The sequence below is a fragment of the Coloeus monedula genome, assembly GCF_965178545.1.
Source record: "Coloeus monedula genome assembly, chromosome: 10".
NCBI classification, from domain to species: domain Eukaryota; kingdom Metazoa; phylum Chordata; class Aves; order Passeriformes; family Corvidae; genus Coloeus; species Coloeus monedula.
In genome coordinates this window covers 9,853,684-9,879,972 of record NC_138790.1, presented here as the reverse complement: position 1 = coordinate 9,879,972, position 26,289 = coordinate 9,853,684, and the positions used below count along the sequence as shown (strand labels likewise).

The following is a 26,289-nucleotide window of genomic DNA, read 5'->3' as shown; positions in this document are numbered from 1 at the left end:
TTCAGGATAGCACTTTGGTTTGGAGGCTTTGTTTAAAAACCTAGCTCAGTATCAAAGTTTTAGCATCACCTGGCATGCAGATATTATGAAAACAGAGTTAAAGGGAGGAAATGTAACTGGTGGTTCTAAGTGGAAAAACATGGAGCGCTTTAATCTGTGTTCACATCCTATGAGCTGTGTAGAAAGGACATGTTATTAGAGTTGGATGGATAGATTTTACTGTTGTCTGTGAAGGGGTGTAAACAAAACTTTTATTCCAGAGTTTGCTAAACCATTATAGGAGGTTCTGTTACTTGTTATACCTCTTTTAAAGACTTAATGCATCTTATACTTATTCTAAGGGATAATACGCCCATTCACCAGCATCTCTTTACAAAATGAGTAAAAAGCTTACTGGACATTTGTGGGAAACATTACAGTTAAGAGACCTTCATGGTCAGTTCTAATATTCCTTTAGTTCTTCTCTAATGCATCAAGCTTGCAGTGTTTCTGAAATGCAATCACCTGCTTTTCTGAAGAATGTTCTCAACTGTTTGTAGTGCCTGATTGCATTTAAGTATGTCCATGTGAATGTATGAGCATGCACTGAAAATTTTATACCTTCATATTGCTAAGACTCCTTTTCTCCAAAGAATTAACTTCAGATTTTGCCTGGATAACTTCACAGGTTATATTCAGGGAACTTTGATTTAAAATCTTAGACTAAGCTAGGAATTTGAAAGTAATCTGTGCAGTAGCAGTGCTTCTCTTGCTGCATGCTTACATTTACTTTTTCTATCACTTGTGCAGGTCTTTGCTATTCAGTGAAGCATGTTGAGCATGCTAAAGGTTAACCCCAGGAATAAATGTGTTGCTGAATAAGGGAGATGATCTGAACTGCAGCCAGAACTTTGTAATTTGCGAATCCACCCTTTACCTGTGGTACTGATTTTGTCATATGATAGAACTAAAAATATCTCCCACAGAAGGGAGTATCCACTCTTTCATCTGTTCTAATGTAATTGCTTCAAGAACAAGTACTACTTTCTGCAAGTTGATGACCATCCCGTAGGTAATGAATTGATAGTGACTTCGATCCCTACTGGACACCAAAGGCTTCCACACAAGTAGCACAGAATATTCTAATGGGCACCCAGAGGGAACTATTCACTGGACACTAAAAAGAAACTCTGAAATGGTGTGATCCTTTCTCTCCATGTTTTTAGGCAGCTTGTGGTGATTGTGCTCCTTTTGTGGACAAGTAGCATTTCTTGTCATAGGAGTCTGGAGTTTAAACTTATTATTTAAAAGGACAGAAAAGAAAACATGACTTTTAAGGCCATAGTTATTGCCTGTCTATCACAGCAAACTTCTTAACATATTTCCATCCCCTTTGGAATGTGCTGTTTAGGTGAATTTTTTTTTTTTTTTTTTTTTTAATTTCCTTGTGAAATAAATATTTTCATGAATATGCAAGGTTTGGTCTGTAACTCCTGAGGCTGCATTACAAAGTTCAGATACCTTTTCACTCTAAATACCCATTTGGCTTATCAACATCTTGTATGCAGTTTGTCAGTTCATATTATTCATCAACCAGATTTGCATATGATATTAAAAAGCCCACAACAAGTCTCCTAGGATTCTTATGTGAATGTTAAAGCAAATGTGATGCATCTGAGAGGATGCATTTTGAAGTGGTAAAGTCTAATTTTAATTACAGTGAGAGTGTATCGTGATATTTATCCCCACTTGGACTTGATATGTATTTATAAAGTGTGAAATAAAGGTTTAAATTAGGCACATAGGTTTTCACCTTCACAAAATAAGGTTAAATGTAGTTATTCCACGTGTGCAGACACCTCTATAAGCAGGATTTTTTTTCCTTGTGTTCCAAAATTATCTTAAATTATTTCTGATATATTCTGGGAAATCTTTTTGAAGACGGAGCAAAACCAGATATTTTGCCTTGGTGACCCAGCAACATTTTGAGCAAGACAGTGGAAAATAGCCTATCCTAGGCTCCCTACGGGCAGCAGCCTGGTTCTTGAAGTTGTTTTCTGTGTAAGTAGTAAGACTAAAGATTATTTGTAACCTTCCACAAAGACCAGAAAGCAGTCTGTGGCTGACAGTATCAATGTGAGGTTCAAACTGAAGTTCAAAAGGTAAGATGGAACCCTATCTGTAATGTTTTCTGGTTTAGGTAGAAGAGGAAGACGCTCAAAATTTCTGCTTCCCTTGTTTCCTGTGTAGGAAAGCAGGTGTAGGAAACCTGGGGTACAACTCAGTTAAGGAGTTTTCCTGTGTCACAAATAGCAGAAAGAAAGGGCTAAATATCTTTTTAACCCCTGCAGTGAGTGACCTCAAGATTTATTTTACGTGGTTATCATAGATTCATGGTGAATTCTGTTCTGTCCATGCCAGGTATATCTTTCTAGAGCTGTCTTTGTGATACTGGGTTTTGTTTGGTCTAGAATCCTTACTACCAAAAGAATAATGTAACAAATACTTGGAATTTTTGTCCCTGCTGTTTACTAGATTAATTTTTTTATTGAGTCTCCAGGCACATCTATGTCTAGCTCTGCTAAAGTGCAGTGTTTATAGTGTGGCTGCAATTCTCATATTTTTGTGGCTTCTGTTTTGCAAATAGGGTGACACTGGTAGCTCATATACAGTTTTCAAGTAATAATGTTAATCTGTGTGCATTCCAGCAAGTCTGGCCAAGTGTACTTCCTCTGTGAGATTGCAGACTACTGTGCACAGCCTTCTCTTCTTCATTCATATTGCTTTCATTTCTTTCTTTGTCTCTCCTATTTTTAAAAAACTACTTCGTGAACTGTATTTAGTTTCTTAATTACTGATCATTGCCACTGTTTCTTCATGTATGTACTCTCCCTGTTTTTTCAGCTGCAGGCAAAACTAAATCTCAATTGCTGCAGATGTTGCTTCCTTCTAGAATGACCGAGTAGTCTCTTTACTGTCCTAGATGTATGGGCCAAAGCTGACAGTTATGAAAGATGCCTTTTTTTTTTTTTCCTGGATAAAAGTGTTCTACCAGTATCAAATTGAAGAGCAAAACTGTTTGATCAACATCCTATTTTGTTGATCAATGAAATTTCCATAATATTCTAGTTCTGGTGGTATTGGACAAAAACATTTGACTTCTGGGTTTATTTCACTAAAGTGGTGTGTGTTGGTAGGGAAACAGTGGCATATTGTCATTATTCAGGAGTATTCCTAGTATGTCATGCTTTCAATTTTAAGAAAATAATTTTCGCTTTGCATGTTTTTCTCTGAAAGCCCATTTGCTCTATGTACAAAAGCATTGTAAATTGTCCTTGTTGTGTGAAGTTAAACAAGGAATTATTTTCACCAAGATTGAAAAATACCATGGTTTATGCAAGAGCTTAGGAGGTGTATAATCTAAGGTTTGAGAACTAGCTAAAGATTTGAGATACCATAGATCAATTTACCACTCGAGTGTGAATTTCCTGTTTGGATGAGGGCTGCTTCTGCTTCATTTCCTTACTGCAATGTGTTTACAGTTACACAGGGTGCTGTGATTAATGTTTGCCAGGTGCTCTAATACTGCTGTCAGGGGAGACATCTAAATATTAGCAGTATCCAACAGAGTACCAGTGTGTCTGAGAAGCAGAGAATCTGATTGTAGAAATGTCCGGTGACTGAACATCAGTGTACAACAATGTGCCTGCAGAAGAAGCATCTTCACAATTGATAAACTTATACCCCTCAAAAATGAGATTTCATCATATTTAAAAGGATAATGGCAACTGTGCTTATCTACATATCTCTGCCTTCAAAATTCCCAATCATCTCTTGGTCCGAGGGTTCCCGAGGTTAATCTGCATGTGGCAAAAAAAGATACACCTCAATCTAGGTGAACATTGGCCATGAGACTTGAGCAAAAAGAACCTATATCCTTCACTCATATTTATGCCCCTCTCACATCTTCTGCTCCTTTGTGTAGTCACACCAGATCAAGTCCCCAGCTGTATGTGTAGGGCCAGGTGATATTGGCCTCTGGTAAGTGATGAAAGTCAAGGTCATTCACCTGCTTCCGTCTCGGAATCCTCTATGTACAGATACTAATAGAGAACAGGAGACCCTTTTTCCAACCTAGAACATAACTTTGCTCTAGAACAAAAGTTTGCTGAGGTTTGTTATATGTTGTAGAAATGATCAGAGTGCATTTCTAAGTAGAAGAATGCAATTTTTCTATGTAAAGGCTACCTTCTGGACCAGAAAATCATTACAACTTGGCCTTTGATAAGGAAGAAAAAAATGAGCACCTAGTATGCTTTTAAAAAACCCCAAAAGATAGATTGATAGCTCTGGCAATACCTGGGTTTCAGTAATTAGCTTAGAAAATACTCCTGTGAATATTAGCTGTAGCAGAGACTTGCTAGATTAAATCTGAATTGTTAAAATGTTCTGGAAAACTGAGGGAGGAAAACTCTGTTGTCTTAACATGCCCTTGGATGTATTTAACTGCTTTTACTGTTGTGAATTGCTTCTAGAAGGCCAAATGACATGCCCAGGTATTTCCTTAAGAAGTTTTTCAGTTTCCTGAGTCTGGCATTTTGCAGTAGCAATGCTCCAAGCATTTAATTGGTCTCCCTTGTATATCTGGCAGTTCTCTCCGTAAGTTCAAACATTTTGTTTGCATTACCTCCCACTCTCAGTAACAGATGTATACCTGCATATACTTTTATTTTTTAATTTTTTTTTTTTTTTTTTTTTTTTTTTTTTTTTTTTTTTTTTTTTTTTACTTCATTCTTGCATGTTAAATTATTTGTGGAACTCCAGAGCCAGTCAGGCCATTTTTACATCCTGGTGCTAGCTAATCTTGTGCTGTTTGGCTGTGAAAATTTCATGTTTGGGCAGAGTAACTTGGCAGAATTTTCAAGCATTTTGACTGTGCTCATATTCAACTGTGGAAGTAATCTCACACGGGGAGCATGGTTTCAGGTCTACTCTGGGACCTGGACCCATCAGCACCTGTTTATACTTACGGAAAAACTTGTTAAAGTCTGCACCATTCTTCATGGGCTCAGTGTTAAATCCTACAGGAGCAATGCCCAAAACTGCAACTTTGACCATGACCTTCTCCCTGAAAATGCTTCTCAGATTTGTTCTTAATTAATGTCTTCAAAGTTTGAGTTTGTCACTTTCTCAGTGAGCTCGTTTTGCTTATGAATCTGCCGCTTAGCTCAGTAACATTAAGTGCTGCTGTCAAAAGCTGATTGATTGCTGCTTTCCATGAAATTGGATATAGGCCACCCAGTAGGTGATACTTTTGCATTTGGTGCAGTTTTCCATGTTGCTCTCTTTCTGGCTCCTTGACGATAATTTCTTGCTTTCTTGTCTACTTCTCTAGGTCTGTGCAGAGCTACTGGAGCTACACAGATTAAACTCTCATTAGATTGCCTCCCTTATATTCCTCACCTCTTGATCCTTCTAAACGTTTTTGTACTCTGCATTCCTAAGGGTTTATTTTTCTCCTTTTTATTTTAGCCACAGTATTTGCAAAATTGTACAACAGAAAAGAAATATGCTGCCAAGTGGAATCCAATGCTCTGTGGATCTCACAGAGAACATGGGGGTCTCATATGTGCCTTTCTGCAAAATAGCAACAGCAGCAATCAAGGATGCCCTGCAGCTTCTTCCAGCTTCTTCCAGCTTCTCTGGGGATGGTCTATGAGCTTTCCATCTCAAAGGCTTTTTTTCCCCAAGCATTCACCTTTTCTGTTACAGTTTTCTCTTAAACAATATGCCTGTATGATGAAAAAGAGGATAAGTTGCCTTTACCTCTCATGGAGCTGTTTATAAAGGAACCCCTTTCTGCCTGTAGGGGAAAAGTTCCATCTGGATGGTGGGAGCAGTTAGAGATTGGTCATTTGCATGCTAGGAATCAGTTTCACTGGCTATTTTACTGTCCGTCTTTATACTCCAGCAAGAGTAGGAGATATCAAAGGTCCTGTCTCTGTGTGAACAAGCTGGATGCCATGTGGATGTTGCTTTAAAAATATCTGCAAAGACTTCAAACAAAAACTTGGATTCTTTACCCTGAGTTCCAAAGGCCATATCTTTTTTTAGAAGGCCCAGAGGAGGGGCCTGTCAGTAGAAACAGTAAATTTACCAAATTTATTCAGACATTCATAGGAACAAAATAGCACCAGAAAGCTATAAATTCATGAATTTAGAGAACTCCCTACAATGAGGGTGGAAATGATCATAGTAAACTACATCTGAATGCAGTATTCTGTTTCTACTCCTTTAAATTAACTTGGCAAAGATATGTGATATTCACTATTAGGGTAAAATTATGTGAAGCAGCTGCACTGACAGAAGATTAATTATCCTTTACACTGCTGACATTAACCCTACCTGTCATCAGGGCGATGGGAAGAGTTGCCCGCTCATCATGTCATTTTGTGAACACATTTACTACCACTATGTTATTTTAAATTATCATAAAACATGAGTGAAAATGGAGACTGTCACCTGTGGTTTTCTATCAGCACTTTATGATGATCAAATCTCTTAGATTTTTAAATCAGAGGGAAAATATTAGTAGTCATCAGTTAGATTTTGGAATTCCCACAGGGTATGTACACCTTTGATACCCTTGTAAGTGACTTACTGTGGTGAATCTGAGATTGTGCTGTAAAAAATCCCCAAGACCAGAAAGCTAGTTCTGCTTTCTATAGAAATAGAAATAAATAACTGGTGTGCCTTAAGGGAGTAGGATGTCTTTCATTGACAAGGCTACTCTAGCTTAATTTTTCTCTCTATTTATCTGTTCCAATAATTATGATGAGGTAAATACTTACCCCAGGGCTGGACTGCACTAACAGAAACCAGGAACTGAGAAACCTGGGTGAGAGGCAGAGCTGCCCAGTGGGTCTGTTGTCATGCATTCAGGTAAGATGAGTGTCTGTCACTGGCTGTGCACTCTGGCTCCAGACCTCTAAGAAAGATGTGTGGGTTGGGGGAGCTCTGCTAGTGAAAGGTGTCGTGCTGGCTGCCTGGGGGTGGAGAGTCCTGGGCCTCTGCCATCCTGGTGACATAATATATTGAGGAATGCTACTCTGATTCTTCCTGTGTTGTGGGGAGAGTCTCCAGGGCATATCTCCAGATACAGGGAGTGGGGAGGCCAAAAAGGGCTCCCTAGGCTTTGAGACCTCCATTGCAGGACATGGTGTCTTTGCTTCTAAGGATTGAACACAAATTCTTAGAGGTCAACACACTAGAAGGGTGGGATTCCATCCAGAGGGACTTAGGCCTGAGTGGTGGGTCTGTGAAAATCTCTTGAAGTTCAACAAGGCCCGAGGCTGGGGCACTTCCAAGTACAAACAGAGGCTGGGTAGAGCATGGACTGAGAGCAGCCCTGAGGGGAAGAACTTGAGGGTGTTGACTGATGAGAAAGTCAAGATGACTTGGCAATGTGCAGCCCAGGAGGTCACCAGCATCCTGGGCCTCATCAAAAGGTGTGTGACTGGCAGATCAAGGGAGAGGATTCTGCTGCTCTTGTCTTGTGAGCTCCCACCTGGACTTCTGCATCCAGCTCTGGGGGGGGGGGGAGAAGATTGGTGAGAAGGATGGGGACCTGTTAGAGCTGGTCCAGAGGAGAACTAGGAAGCTGCTCAGAGGGCTGGAGCACCTCTCCTATGAAGGCAGGCCGAGAAAGTAGAAGTTGTTTAGTCTGGAGAAGATGAGGCTCTGGGGAGAACTTAGAGAATCTTCCAGTATCTAAAGGGGCTTCCAAGAGGGCCGGAGAGGGACTTTTCATGTGGCCATGTAGTGACAGGACAAGGTCTAATGGGCTTAAGCTGACAGAGTAGATTTAGGTTAGATATTAGCAAGAAATCCTTTACTGTGAAGGTAGAGACTGGCACAAGTTGCCCAGAGAAGCTGTGGGTGCTCCATCCCTGGAAGCCTCAGGAGGCCAGGCTGGATGGGGCTTTGAACAACTTGGTCTAGTGCAAAGTGTCCCTTCCATTAGCAAGGGGTTTGGAACTAGTTGATCTTTGAGTTCCCTTCCAAACCAAACCATTGTATAATTCTGTGAGCTATTTGTAATCCCATAAAATTCCCAGTAGGAAGTGGGAAAATGCCACTGTTTAGTATGATATTAACACATAAGCTCTCTCTATAAAAGTAATGCTAAACTTCCATCTCCTCTGTTGTACAAAGGTCAATTTTAACATGAGTTTGGGACATTTTTCACCGTTAAATCTTCATGTGGGATGTTACAAAAGTCATGGGCTTTCAAGTTTGTGCATTGAAACTTCTCCCTGTAAAGAGAAGAAAAATATTAATGTTTGTAGAGAAATAGCATTTGCAATTCTAACAGGCTGGAGGAGCCCATCCCCTAGTTTGCAAGAGTGAGCTAATTAGAGTATGGAAACCATGAAGAAATATAAAGTGTTAACTTGATTAAATTGGATATGGGGCTGCCCACCTGTTCATCTAAATATAAGAGACTCTGCAACATGACCCGACAGTCGTCAGAGGTGGGTAAAGCCAGCACAAGCTTCCACGGAGCCCTGGCTTGGGCTGGGCTCTCTGTCCATGAATGAGGGCAAGCCAAGGAAGGGAAAAGCCTGCAAAAATGTCTTGGCACTGCTTCCTGGCTCCCACAGTGACCTTAGATACATATCACTTTATGTAATATTTTTTTCAAATGTGTATAGTCAGCTCTAATAGCTTGTTGATTCCAGCTAAGCTCTTTGGCTTGGCTCTGCTGTCAAGTGTTCTTGTTTGCCTGGGTCTAGTAAGCTGCATGGCTTGAAGCTATAGGAGCTTCCTAAATGTTATGGAAGTAAACTCAAAAGCTCCATTGTGATCACTTGTTGAAACAGCTCTTAGTGCACCAAGGTTCCCTGATGCTGAGAAGCTAAATGACTCTGACTTGGTGCAAAACCTTGCCAAGCAAATCTGCGTCCAGAACTTATCCACGGTGTGAAGGAGGTGTCTTACAGAAATTCCTTTAAATAACTTCACACCATCCTTCTCAATAGAATTGAATCTGCATAATCCACATGAATCTTTTGGCTTAGACGTTGAATCTCAATGCTTCTTAGTGGATGACAGTCACCATCCCAGTACTACTAATTAGCTCTTTATTTAAATGAGTCCGAACACTGAACTTCTGTAGGCATGGATGGCATATCTGCCAATTGCATCTTAAAGCAAAGCTTTGAATTGCTCTTGTTAATTCCACACATTCCTCTTAGCCACATTTACAGTGTTGCTCTCCTGCAGGTCTTGTTCTCTGCTCTGCTGCTTGTTCCCTAAAATACAGGCTTATTTCTTCTTCTGCCTCGTATATCCATTTTTTGTAGGGCTACCAAGTGTTAAATTTTGGTGAAGTAATGTTATGTTTCTGCTGTAACTCTGCCTCAATGCGGTGATCCTCCCTTGGTTGATCTTAAGCCCGTTAGGGTGCACTGGCCAGCAGCTTCTTTTTGAATATGTGTTATTTCCTTTCCAGGAGTATTAATTTGAAGAAGCAGCCCACCTTCTAATGATAATATAGAGCTTGACTGTTACTTGCAATTTAATGGTGTGTTGACATTGAAAATCTGTCTTCACTCCAATTTTATATGTTTTATTTATATACATCATATATTGCATTTGTTGCTGAATTAAAAACTGTATTCCTAATGACTTCCATGGCAATTTTGAAAGAGCTGTCTATATTGCATAAATAACAAGCTTTTCAGCTCAGAAGTGATTTACATCTTCCCAAGTTGCATGATTTCTTTGTTAGGCTTATTAAAAATTCTCAAAGGGCACTTTATTTTTACCTCCCTTCCCTTTCCCTGCCATTGTGTCTGTAATTCAGTGCTCAGAAGCCCCAGGGGAATAGCAACCCTTCACAAGCAGCCAGGCTGACAATAAGTAGTGCTGGCTTCAAGTCCTACCCCTGTGCCTTTGCTACAATTACACCTTGCCTCTGCTCTGCAGTATCCTGCTTGTTTGTTTCTGGACCTCTTCTAAACAAGAGTTAAGGGCATAAAAGTGAATTGTGCAAGAACTTTCCTTTATAGTGACTCTATGCTGTGGGGAATTCTGTTAGAGATTATCTTTTTGGGCCATAAAACTTCTTTCAAATCTCTTTTAAGACGGATGTGAATTCCAGTTTCCTGAGGTAAATAAATAGAACTTTCCAATCATGTTCTGTCCACCTGCCAAAATCAGGTCTATAAGGGCAGCCAAAATCTAGTATTGGTTTACACTGGTACGAATCTCCTGACCTTAAAGGTTGAATCTGTGTAATGGAGAGTGGAATTTGGCTTGTGGCCTTGGTATCTTACATGGCAAGGGTGAAAGTATACAGTTCAGACCACATATAACAAGGAGGGGCTGGTGGGGGGGAAGTGATGGGGGAAAAAAAAAAGGTACTAAAAGAAGGCTGTATACACCTATGCATGTGAGCATAGGTGTTTGTATAAATTGCTCTGATTGCTTATTTCTCCTTTCTTTATTAATAAACCTACATAAACTCTTTATATTAAATAAAATGATTTTTTATTTGTATCTTTTGAGTTATCACTTCCTTCCAGCAGAATACCAACTTTTTTTTTTGAAGTCTTTGATATTATGTGCATGAAAGACAGTATGTTAATGTTTTTCTGTTACACGGTGAATGTTTGGGTGTCACTTTGCCAGTTTGTGCAGCATGTAATCCCCACTTGTTAGGAGTTAGAACTGAGGTTCTATTATAATAGAGAATTGTGAGACATAACTTGCTTTTTTCTTTCTTGCTGACTTGTTTCTATGTTCCTTTTTTCCTTTTTACTATGACATCTTTAAATGCTGTCATCATCTTTTCAGTAGAATGTTTCTGTATTCCACCAGGAAAATCCAATAGCTTTTTATTTTTAGGTAATTTTAGATAATGTTAGAAGCTAGAGATTGAAAAACTCAATTAAGCAAAAATTATAATAATGATTTCTTAGAGAAAAAATATTTTGGCTATAGAAAGAACACTTGTGTATAGAAACAATGCAAAATAATAATACTGCTTTATTCTGAAGAAAATAGAGAATAATAGGAATGGCCACTTAATGATAATTTTAGAGCAGTAAATTCAGTTTTCACTTGCACTGTTTTAAGGATGAAGCAACTCCATTGAACCAAAAGGAATTGAGGTTTATATGCTGACAGTCTCTTTGCTGTTGCCTTTCTTTACACGTTTACTGGTGATTTTGTCACAAAGCTCAGCAATTTTAAGTAATGTCCATGGGAAGAAAGGGCTCGTCCAAACTTTGAGAATATAAGAAGGCATCTAGGGCCAAAGTGGTTATCCAGTCTGTGTTAAGCACTGCTTGTCAGAGCACCAAAGTTCCATGCTAGGTAGGGGAGTGATACCTACCATAGAAACTGGAGCAGGTTCTTGGCTCAATGGAGAAAGGGCTGCGTTGTGCATGCGGAAGTCACTTGAAATCTGTGGAGTCTTTCACAAGTACGACTGAAAAGAATTTCTCTCGCCCTTTCTGTCCAGAATTGAAGATTAGAGTAAATCTCAAGGTGTTAAAAATATGAATTGTGATTCTGCGTGGTGTCTTGGTGTGCTTAAATCCCAATGGATGAACTCGTGCTTTGTTTTTGGCCTGAATTTTTGTTGTTTGGTATTTGAAAAGTAATTGCTTTTATTAAAGTTTTTTCCTGAATCTTGTGCTAGTACAAAAAAACCCCCTGTGTTTAAGTCTGAAATTCATTTTCTCACAAATGTTATTAGGGTGTTTCTGGATCTGTGGGTGTTTAGCTCAGATTCTTAATAAATGTGCCTTAGAGGCTGTTTTACATTCCTTTGGGACTTCAGAATTTGGGATTGTTATTAGATATTTCCTGTCTGACTCTGAAAGAGGGAAGGAAACTGAAAACAGAAGGGTACTTCTTGAGGGAACAGCTGTCCTGATAGTCCCATGGGACTTCCTCTGAAAACCTGGCTGTCTGGACTCTGAGATGGATGAACATCTTCTATCATGTGAGCCTGCCTAAAAAATATGCTGGATTGTGTTGGGAAACAGCAAAAGCTGGATAGTTCTGCTAGAAATGAGGAGGAAAAAGAAAAAGGCCAGGTCAGAGCACCAAAGCTGGCTTCAGCTCTGCTTTTCAATGGCTACTGTGCAAAGACTTGCTAAAATTCTGCCTCCAGTCCCTGGTGTGTTACAGGAGAAGTGCAAGAACAGTGGCTTTTTCTCTTGGTTTGGGTTTTTTTGTTCTTGTTCTGTTTTGTTTTTTTTTTTCCCCCTGAAGTTCTCTGTAAATTTTATGCAGTGCTCTAATCCTGTGCTTTGTGAGGAGAAATTTCACATTTCAATGGAGACAAAGCTACTTGGTAGGGAAAGCCCTGACTGCATTAAAAATTAAAATATTGGGACCTTGATTTTATTTCTTGATAGATACAAAAAACCCAAGAGTGACTTCTGCATGCGTTATCCCTCTCCTTATTTGTGAAGCTGATTATAAGACCTAACCATTCTGTTAGATGTAGTGTTAGGTAGCATACTTGGACTTTTTTGTCCTTCTGTTTTTTTCATCAGCACGAGCTTTGTCTTAGGTGAGTAGTGAGGGTATGAAATAAGGAGATATGAGGAATGATGTACAATTTGATCAGTATGTGGCAAGTAACACGATTCTGGCTTATGCTATTGAGCAGGGTGACAAAATGACCCTAAGTGGCATGAGAAATCCTACCCTGGGGAAAACTGATGTCTGCTTCTCAAAGCTCCAGCCCAGGCAAGGTGAGGGGTGATGGCCTGTGGAATAAGAAGGGGATGTGGGCAGGTGCTGGTCCCCAGGCTGTCCTGGGGCTGGTGGCACACAGCAGTAACTCGATCTCTGGGGAGTGGGGCTTGTTTGAGAGCTGGCACTATTGAAAACGCTACACACTGCTTTAACTGGAAAAATAGAATATCAAGACGCTCGTACATCAGTGATTACTAGAAAAACTTTACATTCACCCACTTAGCAGTTTATGCAGAAAATTTGGAGTTCTGACAAAAACAATTGTTTCTGGAGAGGTGATCAGACTTAAAAGGCAGGTAGACTTAAAAGGTGAGAGGACATGGGAGATCTTGTTTCAAAATCTACTGAATAATCATCACCCTATGACTTATAGTGGGAGTTTCAAAACCTGTGTTTATGGAGGCAGTGAAGAGCTGCAGAGGTAGTATGAAGTGTTCTGATGTTTGGAATTGCTTATCTAGTATAGATTTTTAGTTTCATGTTCTTAGGTGATGATTTCTTTGGTATTAAGGCTCAATTTAAATATGGCATAACATCTACTAAGTAATCTCAGAAAATCAGGATTGTATAACCTCTTAGTTTATATAGGAGAAAGTACAAAACAATTAAGTACAACTGATTATATTCTGAAGATACTGATATGTAGGACAACACGGAAGTCAGGAAAATGAACTCTAAGTAGCCTCTGATCTTAATTGAAAAACTGTGAAGCATGTGCAACACAACTCACAGGTTTCCTTTGTTATGCTTTATATTATATTATTATATTAGTGCCCAGGAAACTGGTTTCTGCTGTCTCTTGGGGATCAACTCACAGCAAATAAATGGGGCCCCTTCATTTCCCTTCTGTGGGGTTTTATTCTTTATTTTTTTTCCTTCCAGCTCTGTTCTCTCCTTGTATTTTCCTTTTTTTCTCAGCTGTTGAGATAAATAAAAACATGAAGTATGCAGACAAAGTATAGCAAGCAGACATTAAACTTCTGGAATAACTGTTTATATGGTCAGGCTCTGCTTTCATGTACAACTCATACTCAGGTATGAAATGCTAAATGGCTTTGTGTGAGAATCCTACTATTGTTGAAACCAGGGAGAGCTTTGCCATGTCTTCTTTGGTTATAAAATTGTCTTGTCTGTCTTCTCAACTTTCTGGTAAGTTCAGTGAAGGGTTCACCAGGTAACAGAGCTGCAGGGAAAGCTCTCCAAACCTTGTGAAGTGGATCATTTGTTGTTTAGAAAAGTATTATGACAAATTATAGAGTAAGCTCCATGTCACTGCTTGAAAAATTTGAATTGCTGCAAGCAAAGCCATCCAGCAGAGCTGCTGAATAGGATGGTGTAAGACTTGGCACTGCTGGTTTTTGCAGGTTTTGCCAGGCTCTTTCATGACTTTTCTTCCTATCATATGAATTTTGTCTTTTGCAACTCTGTTAGAAATAAATAGGAAACTAAGTAGTGAGCAATGTTGTTTTAGCTGCCTTTAGGCTGCTGAGCCACTAAGCAACAAAAAGAACTTTTGATATAACACCTTCTTTAAAATAATCTCGAATGTTAAAACTTCGCCTTGTTTTTAGATTTAGGGATGTGGGGCAAGGAGGAAGAGAGAGACTCTAAGCCTCTTCTCACAACCGTATAATTTGCATTCATTTGTTACTTTCTTTTAAAATAAGGGGACTATGGCACTACCTTGGAAAAAAGTCTGAGTTACCTTGGGTGGGTAAGGATTTGGTGAGACTAGTATTTCATTTAATTCATTATGTAGAAGCATTTACCACATGCAAAGAACCATCACCCATGAGGGTAGTTCTGGTATTAGGTTTAAATCTCTTGTGCTGAAACAGTCACCTTTTGAACAGGTATTTTTTCTGTATATTGGCATGACATAATTAAGCAATAAATCATGAACATTTTTAATTGAGTTGAAAAGTTTACTGATAAAAAGGGAATAAGAATTTTTTTTTCTAATGGAAGAAGCTCTTTGGTGGATGAATTTTGCCATTGAGATTGAGTTTGTTAGTTGAGATCAAAAACTTCTAGTGTCAAATTGAGGTTTAAATACCCAGAAGTTAAAAATAATAAATGAATTATTATTAAACAGATATAATTTAATTTTTCATAAACTTTTCAACATGAATGCAATTGTACATAGATGAATTTGTACATTCAGTACAACTTGTCATTCGGTATCAAAGATTATGCTGCTGGGAAGGTAACTTTTCCCTGCAGCTGGAATACAATAAGGGTTTTATTTGTTTGTGACATGAATTTTGACTGATTCCAGGGACCCCGTTTAATGACTGAATTCTGAACCTCTTGGTACTGTAAACAATCTAATCTGCAACAGCCCCTATGAAACAAAACCAAGGTTAAGAATAGGAAGTTTTTAAACTCTTTCTGTTTTAGGTCAGTATCCTAAATATCCAGTTGTTTCAGGGAATTGTTAGTAAGTTGCTTTTATCTGTTGGTGACCAGTGTGAATATATTACTGAGCTTGACAGCATCTAAAAACTATTGGCATGTGTGCAGTAAGTTTGGAAATCTCAGCTTTTAATGGACAGATGTGTGGTGCAGGAGCTGTGTTCACAACTGGCAGTTCTGTTGCCACTTGTGATGCACAGTGTGGATGAAAATAAGGATCCTGCTGGCCTCTGAATGTCATTCTTTGAGTCAGGCCTTAAAGGCTTCAGTGAGGGAGTAGTGTAGGCTCCCCCTGTTTTTGTGTACCGATTTGGGAATCTCCACCTCTAAAGCCCTGGTTAGGCATATGTCACATGATACCTAAGCCAGGGATTCCCTTCCCCTGATGGAGTATTCCAGCAAGGGAATCATATGGATTCAGGAGGTCAAATACTTAAAGCAAATGCCAGAGCTCTTGGCAGGTTTAGTTTTTTTCAAAGGCAGCTGATTTTGTTTCCTTCCTGGTACTTATGGTTGGCTGGCACCCCTCTTCTCTGGGAACAACAGTAACATTCCTGTGCTTTTAGAGCCAATGTCCATCAAAGACAGTAGCACCAGCAATTAAGGCACTTTGTTTGTCAGCCTGCTAGTATTTTTAGGAAGCTGATGGAATTTGGTTTGTCATCTAATGCGTTAATCCTTTGCCAAATGTCCAGTCCCCTGACCAGCCGCCCAAGTCAGCCAAACCTCTTCTCTGCCCTTCCCCCCTCCCACCCCCCCTCTCCGCCTCCGGCAATGGCCAGCCAGAGCGCGGACCCCGCCAGCTGCCCCGGCCCTGGCCCAGCTGGGGCGCCGCCCCCCCCACTTCCCTTCCCCGATCCCCTGCTCCCGGCGGTCCCCCCGTACCCGGTCCTGCATCCTTTCCCCTGCCGAATATATGTTATGGGAAAGGCATTGGAAAAGACACTTAAAACCACCAAGAACTCTCCTGAGACAAATACAGGACCTCCACAAAACCAGACCAGTTCGCCTCTGTAGGGGAGAGCTGGTCTTCTTTTATAGGGATACAGGGGATCAGCAAGGGGACCAATGGGTTACAGAGGGTCTGGGATAGACCAATGGGTTACAGAAAGATCTGCATAGGGTCTCCCAAAGGGTTGTGGGTCTGCTTTTCCTCACCATGACTCAAAAGTCCTTTCCTTTCCAGGGAGTCCTGCTGGGCGATTGCAAAAACTCTTATCTCAGCAGACATCCCTCCAGGGCAGTGGCTGGGCATATCCCACACAAGTCCCTCTAACAACTGTCACCCTGCCTTGCAGAAAGTGGAATGCCATGGAGCTGGCAACTCAATGAAGAACTAACAGCCTCTGCCAGCATGCTCTAATTAAAGAGCTACATAGACAACAGCTGGGAAAAATCCATCAATAACAAAATATTTATTATTGGAATTAAAACACCTCATAACTAATGCGTAGATTTGCATTGATTACCATCTCCTGGAAGGAACAAGTGGTACCAGCTCTGTGCGTCTGGGCATTTTGAATGTTTGTATCACTTGTACGGTCACCCATCTGCCTCTGGTTTGTTAACCATAATTAAAGGGTTGATCAGCTTCTTTGCAGCTACTCAGGGTCAACATCTGTAGAACTGTGATGCTGAACACTACAAGGAATTCTGAATTCACTTTGTCATGTGGTCCATGGCATTATTTGTGTGTGTCAATCTTCCAGGCACGTGGACAGGACTCTAGAGTTACTCACCCTTGAGCAAATCAGTAGTAATGCAACAAATACTAGATTAGTTGCATAGACTTATAACCATGGTTAGTTCATAAACAAGCTCAGGGTGAGTTGCTCAGTTTACTTCTCTGAGCCATTGTGCTGTCTAATGTGGCAGTAGTGCAATGGTGTGTCCTTTTGTAATATCAGGTGGATATGTTGCAGTCAAACCACTAGAAAACTTAATATGTGAAACACTTTCTAAGCTTTTGAAGATGGTCATATAAAAATATGCTTATATGCACTCATATTTGTATATATTCAATGCCATGTATTTTTCTTGGCAACATCTTTTGCCTGATTCAGAAGCAAACTTTTCTATTTCTATCAACACTTCCAAGGACTTTTGCAATATTTGTACAGATGCAGTTCTGAAGCACTAGATCGCTGTGTTTATGGTTAGTTCAAGGCCTGAGGTCTCACTTAAGCCCTCCAAACTTATGGTGTACTTCCTAGAACCATTATATCCAAAATGAATGGAGCAAACTTTAATGTTAGAGCTCTAATACAACATCCTTCTCCGAGGCATGAAACTGAAGATGCAGAAAAGAGCAAGCAAGAAGTTAGCTCCAATGTTCTGAACCTCATGGTCTTTCTTCAGTGCTCATGAAATGGTACTTACAGAATCATGTGCTTGGCAAGCTGGTAGTAATTGATTTTCCTCATCTGAAAAAAAAAAGCTTGAAAATATTTAGTGGCACTGATAGAGTTTGAAAAATATATTAGTAGGTAGGCTGAAAAAAATCAGATTGCTTGTGAATGAGAAAAATTGTATTGCTTTAATTAAATTAAAGAAAATGCCTGGTATCCAGTCCTGGAATGTTTTTATGACACAGTAAGCACTGGCATTTGTGTTTGTCTGTGGTAGAATCTTGTTCTGCCTTTAAGCACAGCAGAAATATAGTTACCATGGAGGAGGTCTACTGGATCTCTTTAAATCACAAAATTAAAACCAAATATAAGATGGTACAGGGACCTAAACATCAGATTCCTGAAAGATAAAATTGTCAGCCAACATTTCATGGCTGTAGTAGACACTGTTTTGGTTGATATTTTAGATTAACTTTTAGGTCAAACCTTGAGTATTGCCCAAGATGTGCAGACATTTAATGAGGCATTATAAGAAATTCTTACTACTATATAATTGAGATAAATAACAGTTTTAATGAATAACTATGACCTCTTATGTCAAGAGATGAAGACAATAATTATGTCTAGAGATGAGCAAAGCAGAATTTATTCTTTATCTTGCCTACTGACTTAGTTGGCATTCATGAGAGCTGAGGAACCCTTCCTCTAACGGACATGCTGAACAGTTCATTCACCATGTTGTTCTCTTCCTTTTGACAGGTCCTTTGCTACATGTTGAGCACAGCCCAGACCTTTGAGAATTTTCTATATGCTAAGATGAGGAAAAAGAATGATCCTAATGGGTCTTTTAGAGATTCTGTTGTTGGATACTTTTCTGCTTTCACACAGGCTTGATTCTGACATGACTGTTGACTTCAGTAAAGGTAAGATGATATACTTGTTGCTTTGTTGTTTTTTTTCTCATGAGAACAAACTGGATGTGTGTTTAGGTTTGCCACAAAGTACTACTGGGGTTGGCAGCAGCAAGACAAAGTAAAAGATCCACAAAACAGTGAAATGTTTATTGATGCATGATGTAAATGCTTCGCGTACTTTGTGACAGCTGATGGAGATGATAGTCATAGCCAAGCTGAATTTCCACTTCCATGGACAGATGTGCTGGGACAGTGTGCCCTGGTATTTAGGTATACTGACTTCCTAGACTTGCGCCAGGAGGAATTTGCAATTATGGGTGAGGCAGGTCTGCTAATGGCTGTACTTAGATTTTGTGCTCAAACTATGGTAACTTATTTCTAAAATTTCCTCCTTAAACTGCTCCATGATGTGTTTATGCACAGTGGAGGGTGTCAGTACTGAACCTAGTACATGTAGCTCCAAAAGCTCCATATGTTTTAGAGGATGAGAGAGGTTTTAAAGTATGTCAGCCTTTACTGCACTGAAGGGTTTGACTTTAATGCCATACTTGCAGTATTTCTTCTAATTAAGAAGTGAGGAATACTACTAATTCAGCAGTAAAGTTAATTAGCACAGACTATAAATGTTTATTTGTTTTTTAATAGCAACAAATGCATTATAAATGACTCCCGTGTTCATCTATTGTACAATCCTGCTGTTAGAGTAATTTGTAACATAACTTTTTCTTACAATAGCTGTTGGCATTGCAAAAGCATGAATATGAGTTTGGTGTTGATTGTGGAATAACCATGTTAAGTGTTAAACCAGCTAAATTTTTGACAGGACTTGCTATGTGAGAAAGATTAAAATAAATTGTATGTATATTGATGGATATTGAACTGCTTAATGTAGTCCTTATTTACAATCAGAAACCTGCTTTTGCAGGCATTTCAAATCTGAAATAGATGTGTTTTTCCTAAATACAAACTTGCTACATCTAAACTCTAATAACTTTATGATAATTCTTGGATTTTGAAATAAAAGTGTGGAAGTAGAACTTCTAGTTTTGTGTGTTAGATTGACTGGAATTTCACAGATGCTTATGAAAACTTGATAGCAAACTTTAATCTGTAAATAATTTATACAGTTTTATAATATTTTTGGTAGCAAGTACTGTTTTTATAACATTGTAGATGTACCTAATGGTTTCAAAGTGAGTATTTGTCAACGTTTGAACTAAAATACTGAAATATTTTACCTTACCCCTTAATGCGGTTCTGCAGTTCTTACTTTCTGAAACAGCACAATCATGGAATGAAAAGCTGCCATGTAGTCCTGCTTCATTCAGGACAAACATTTTGTACTGAACTTAATCCCATCTTCTGAAATGAGGGATGCTGAAGAGATTTGGGTTCAAGATATACGTAATGAAGAGGGAAGCTGAAGAGATTTGGGTTTAAGACAGATGCAATGAAGAGGGAAAACAGTAAGGTGCAATTTCTGCTGTGAGGTGATGTCCTTAGAGAAGTATCTTTTTAGAGAACTGTGTGCCAGTTTGGGTTTCTAGAGTGGGAACCTCCAGTAAGTGTGGAAGACAGAGTACTTTGGAAAGGACTAAAAGAGAGCTGGTTTTGGGGAATGGAGCTGTTATGGGCAGACTGGTTATACACACCTAATTCAGCCAACACTAGAAAACTGAGAAATAGTCATCTCATATTGTCTTTGTTTTTTGTTTGAAGTAAACTTTGCCCTTGGGTGTTATGAGAGATAAATCTTGACTCTTAATACCCTAATCAATGCTATCATCTTTTCTGCAGCTCCAGTCTTTTCATAGTCTTTTCAGTCTTGACTGCTGGTCAAACTATTGAGTCACTTAAATTGATTAAGGCTTTTCCAATTTTGCAACATCATCGCTAATGCAATGAATCCAGTGACTTAACCATCTTCTCAGTGTTACTTCTGACTCAAGAAGAGAAGTTTGGAAGATTATCTAGCTGTTGATATGCCGGCTTCTGTATTGGCAATATTCCCGTAGAGAAGCAAATAGTGTATGGAAAGCACTGAACTCTTTCTTCTTTGGGAAAAAGAGTAACAAAAACCTTATACGTACACTCAGATATACTGTTGGAGACACTGAAATGTCACCATAAAGTCTGAATATGATTTACTTGCACAACAAAAGCTCCACTTCTGGGAAGTTGTGTCTTTGGTATGAAAATTAGTGCATCTCCTACGCATTTTTCAGGATATTCTCTGCATAAAGTGTGCATTTGCGGAGGATTTCTGAGTAAATATATTATTTCTTTAACAAGTGTGTTTCTATATAAACACATGTGATTACTTTTGAGCTTTAATCTTGACTTCTGAATGCAGTATCTATAACTTTGGTTTCTGCAAAAGTTCCCAGAAGGCAGTTACTTGATTGCTGAGGAAATAGTGAGAAAGATCCTGTTTTAGTAGCTATTGCCTGCTTTATACTTTTCACAAAGGTATTTGCAAATGTCTCATTAAAACAACAAATCCAAAAGGGTGGAAAGGTGGTGTCTGATCTAACCCTCAGTGAAAAAACCTGGGCGGCACAGACTCATTAGGAATTAATTCCAATTGCTGTAGAATAACCTGTAAAGCTGGGTTATGTTAGATTTAGAGGACTAGATGCAGATCTGACAAAGGCAAAGTTGCTTCACATTTTCTTGGATGTTAGAAAAATATCCCTGGTATTTGAGCTGCATTTAGTTTGAATATTGCTATTGGAGTGGTGAAGAGGATTAGGGGAAGAGGAGCAGAACACTGTGATATGCAATTTTATCCTGGCTTTCATACCCCTACTGAGGCTGGAGAAACAGAAATCAGCCTTTAAGTGGGTATCTGGGTCCTTGGGAAAAGGGCTTAATTTCATGAAGAAGAAAAACTACTTACTGATTTTTGTTACTGAGGAAAGCTTGGGACAGTATGTAGGTTTGAGGTAGACTTTTAAAAATCAGTGTGCTAAGCTGGTAAGGGTCTATGAGCTTGCTTTGCTCTTCATGTGGTGATCTCTGCATTTAGTCCTGTTTGCAGTCACTTAGAGTTTTTACTAATCAGTGTATTGATGGCAAAGTCAGTTTAATTTCTATGTCCTGGACTGTTTGTGTTGCTGGGCCCTAAAACAACTCGTGCAGGAATGTTGTTGCTCTTTCTTGTCTTTCATATAGAATACTTGACTCTTAAGTCTGCTCACCATTCACAGAATTAGAATGGTGGCTGATAACCATCATATGATACCTTGGGTGTGAAATGTATGTATCCAGATATTTCTGTCCTCCAGCTCTGTTAGAGTCTGTTGCCTTTAGCTGTGTTTCCCTTGAAACAAGCTGGTCATCAAAACTTATTCAATCTATTGTAAATTTTCTTGAAAAGTTCTAATCTAAAATTTCAGTTTTATAAATTGAAAAGGTTGAATTATTTGCTACACAAATTGGAAATACTCTCTTTTAAATAATAGCATAATGTCATTACTCAGGGTGTTATTACCTTCATTTAAGCTAAGAAAAACAAATGTTTGGCACAGATGAGAATAATCATAAACCTATTGTTATTAAAATGCCTTAATACATTTTCAGAGGGGATTTCCCATTCACGTGTAGGTGTGGTTATACTTTTCAGAGTTTGATGAAGACGGCATTGAGAGCTGAAGTATTTTTAGCACTCTTATAAAGGGGAATATATTAGGAAAACTTAGTGAGTTCATGTGTCTATTGCTTTTTCAAGCTCTCACATCTCACTCAAAGCCTCAGTGCAGCTGGGCTGAATACTCATCTCTTGGCTGTATTTAAGGTCAGCATTGCTGGGAGTTAAAATGAAGGAATAACATAGTGCCCAGGCTGCAATTTCCAGAGACCAGAGATTTCCAATTATGCAAATGTTTATATTTTATTTCTGTTTTAATTCCAAATGAAAAAAACTTAAATATATTGTTCAAAAAAACTGAGAACTGAATTAGTGAAGCCCTGCTGAGGAGGTGATGATTGAATCCCTGGATGGCAAATGAAAGAGAAAGTACTATCTGCCTTCAGTGGTTGAAAGTTTTATCTTCTATTTGAGAACTCTATAGACCCATCCATCAGGTGGTCTGACAGGGAAATTAAATTGGGTTATAGCACTGCAAGAAGTCCAGATTATGTTCCTGTTGAGCAGTAACAAATTGTGGTGAACCTTTTATAACGTTTCTTTCTGTTTTTCACAAAATAATGCAGTATAGAGGTAGTGATCACAAGAGATGCTGAGGAAACCTTTGGAAAAGCTTGCTATTCTTTAATAAGGAAAAGATATGAAATTATATATGTGGCTTTCTTTTCCTGTAGAATGACTTGTGTTCTCTGCTCCTTTATAAGCACACTAAATCCACCTAAGGTGAAATTTGCTTTATTTGCTGCAAAATGAAAAAAATTAAACTATTCTCCTGACAATGAGATAATGTACTTGGGCCCCTATTGTGATGGGTCACCATTAACTTCCACTGAACATGGTAAGAGATGCAGCTATTCTGCTGGGCTCATTATGGAACCCTAATTTTCCTCCAATAACAAAACAAACAGTATTTAAGTTGCACTCGCCTCATGTGTGCATTTTAACTAGACTGAGTTCAGTAGGCTTTCTTATCTTTGATTTATTTGCAAAGGAGCTCTTATACACAGTCAGGATCCAAGTGCTTTTGAATGCAGCTTATATTCAGATCTAGAACCTCCTATCATTCCATCCTGGGTCTGAATATCCTTCAGCTTGAAGAAACTTCAGACCCATCTCTAATGTCAATGGAAAACTGTGAATGTTTGAAAACAGGTCCAGAGTTGTTCTCAAGCTTTGTGAACTTCAGCCAGCTATTCCATTAAGGTGTTATTTTCTTTAACCAAATCTGAAAGAAAGGTTTCTGGTGTCAGGTTTCTTTGCGTTCTTCTGAAAATCTTTGTATTCATATGGAAAATTAACATCCTTTACATCTTTGCATGTATTTATAATACCTTTAGAATGTGTGAGATCCTGGATGTTTTAACGAACAAGAACGAATTTCTTCTAATTCTTTGTTGTCTCTTTCAAACCAGTTGCATTTAACTATACAGCCCAGTCTATTTTTGAATCATATCCATGTGCTCTTAGACTCAAAAGAAAAATAAAAAAGGGAGGGATTTCCTTCCAGTTGGATGTTCTTTGTACAGTGAGAGCATTAAGAGCCATTGGTTACCTAATATCTTGTTTATATTGAAGCTAAGCTACCTTTTAAAAGTAGGTACAAATGAATGCAATAGAAAAATAGAGAAAGTTTAAAAGAAAGGCTGATGTTGTTTAATGAAGTGTGGCATTCTGATCTGTTTTTAAAAGCCTTGTTCCCTCTCAGTTAGCAATAGGGGTAAAATGTTTCTCTTATGGGCTTCTGCTCTACACATTGCATGCTTGCTTTGAGGGATTTGAAACCTAAATAAACCTTAGCTCACAAAAGATGTAAGCATGAGAAATCTCTTCCTTTTTCTGGAACGGCTTGGGGGCTGATTGTTTATTTAACAAGCTGGTGCCCTGATTTTGCCACTGACACACTTTGACAAAAATTCCCCTCACAGGCATTTAAAGTTGCAAAAGGGGAGAAAATTGAGAAGAAAGATGCGAGTCAATGCACAAAGCCATGAAGGTCTGCTGACGTAGGTGTTTTCAATATTTATTAACTATATCCAAAGTTGCAGTGCTAGAATGGTCTCGGAGAGAGATGAGTCAGTGATGTTCTGATATATTCAGAGCAAATGAGATCTTCCTATGAGTTGTTGGTTGCTTGAGTTATGTACAGGAGCTCACTCTTGGGAAGAGGGAAATCATGTCTATGGAAAGACCCAGAAGAGTCCTTGCAAAAATCCTAACAAACTAAAGTGAAATTTAAATAGTGCATGGACTCTGTGCCAGCTCATAAAAGGTGAGTGTGTTTTATCCTTAGATGTTAAGATTGTTGAGTGGCTGAATTTGGGAATTGGCTTTTGTTCTCTTCACTGAAGCAGCTGGGAGTTGTTGCAAAAGGCAGGCACAGATGCAAACGTGACATCCCTACAGTTGGCACTTCCCAGAAGAGTGTGAAGTGCCAAACCCAGCTATGAGAGCCAGGGAAAAGTTGGTGTTTAGCTGATGGATTTTGGTGGTGGGGTGTGGGGTATTTTTGTTTTGTGTTGGGTTTTTTTTTGTTTGTTTTTATTTTTGATTTTGTTTTGTTGTTGGTTTTTTGGGGTTTTTTTGTGTGTGGTTTTTTTTTTGTAGGAAAAATACTTTTGAATGTTTTGAGACACTGATACAAAACTATTTTCATAGCTGCAAGATTCCCTTCCCACTAAAGTTTTGTTTTTTGGGTACAAAGCTTTATTCCCTTCTAAAAACTTTTTCTAACTAAGAGGCATTGGCCATTCACCAGAGAAGAGGGTTTTTTCTCTTGTCTAGTTCCTTTCTCTTTCTTATTTCCACTTTTTATACCAAGATGCAAGAAAGGGTTGTATGGAATGAACTGAGGAATGGGGAAATGGGTGGAAAAAAACCCTTTTTATATAATTTAGAACCAAATAGGGAAGAATGAAAATAGTGGTTTTCCCATGAATTTACATTACTGTACAGTTGAAGGGAAGGGCAAAAAAGAAGGTGGAGGTTTCCTTTCATGTTGTGGATATTCTAATTTTTGTCATATGAGTTTCTCAAACTGTTTCTACAGAACTGAACTATCACAATTCCCCAGATGAGATTTCCTATGATTGCTTCATTCCAAGTCACAACAGACTCTTCAGCAATCACTTTTGACTTCCTGTTTTTTACATTGTAAAACTTGGATTCTGCTGTAATTATTATATTAAAATGAAAAATGAAAATCTTCAAATAAGCAAAATTTTCAATTTCTTTTCATGTACCTGAAATGTTTATGGATTTTAGGAAGCACTATTTCAGTGCGATTTCACCTTGTGACCAGACAAATTATTGAAGTTTGTCAGTGACAGGGTTAGAAAACCTTCTGATCAAAAAGGAAATTGAACATGAGTCTGAAATGTGCAAGCAGATTATATTAGTAATTGGTATGCATCTCATCTTAACTCATTCAACCCTTTCTACATTTTTTAAGAAATTATTTATTAATGGAAATACACATTTAAAACATAGTTTAATACTATGATTCATCAAAGACGTGGACATATGGGTATATCCTAAGTTGCAGTAAAACCCAGCATCTCAAATGTTGCTCAATGAAAAGTCTTATTTGTCCATACTTACCCTACTTGTAGAGAAGAATGGACTTGAAATGGTTCAAGAAACTTGATTAAGAGCAATTTGACTTTGATTTTTATAGTACAAGTAGTAGTATCTTATTTCCTTTCAAGTAGTTTTGACTGGGAAATAAAATAGTTTATATAATTTCAAATGATATCATTTTCCTCAATAACTTTTTATGAACAGCTTTTTCTCTAGTGTTTTTCTAATTTGCTGAGGGAGCTGGGAGTGAGTCAAGCAGGAGAACAGGGCAGGCACCTGTTTTAATGAAAGCTTTCCAACCAGTTCTGCTCTGTATGTAGTCTTTTCTAGATTTGTTTTCTTTTTCCTCACCGAATAAAGGAATTCTCCCTTATTATCTATGTTTGTAATTTCATTGTGTTTGACCTATTAAATAGTGCATATGGCAAATCTTTAATTTTCAATACTAGGTGGCTAAAGGTGAAAATGGGTCTCATGGAGTAACTGCAAAATGAGCTTTAAATTCTAATTAAAAATCATCTTAACACTACATTTCACATTGTATAGTTATGGGTCTGATATTTTCTGAATTGGTTATGCCAGATTACTTTATAGTACACTGTGATTGAGAGGGAGCATGACTGTTTTG

General features: G+C 38.5%; 1 long non-coding RNA gene across 2 annotated transcripts in view; it reads left to right on the top strand.

The window, feature by feature from the left end:
- Positions 1-26,289, top strand: part of LOC309576699 — a 222,796-nt gene that overhangs the window by 82,249 nt on the left and 114,258 nt on the right. For both annotated transcript variants that reach the window (XR_014226702.1, XR_014226703.1), the window contains exon 3: positions 18,282-18,445. This is a non-coding gene — a long non-coding RNA (uncharacterized lncRNA). The remainder of the gene's footprint in view (positions 1-18,281; positions 18,446-26,289) is intronic.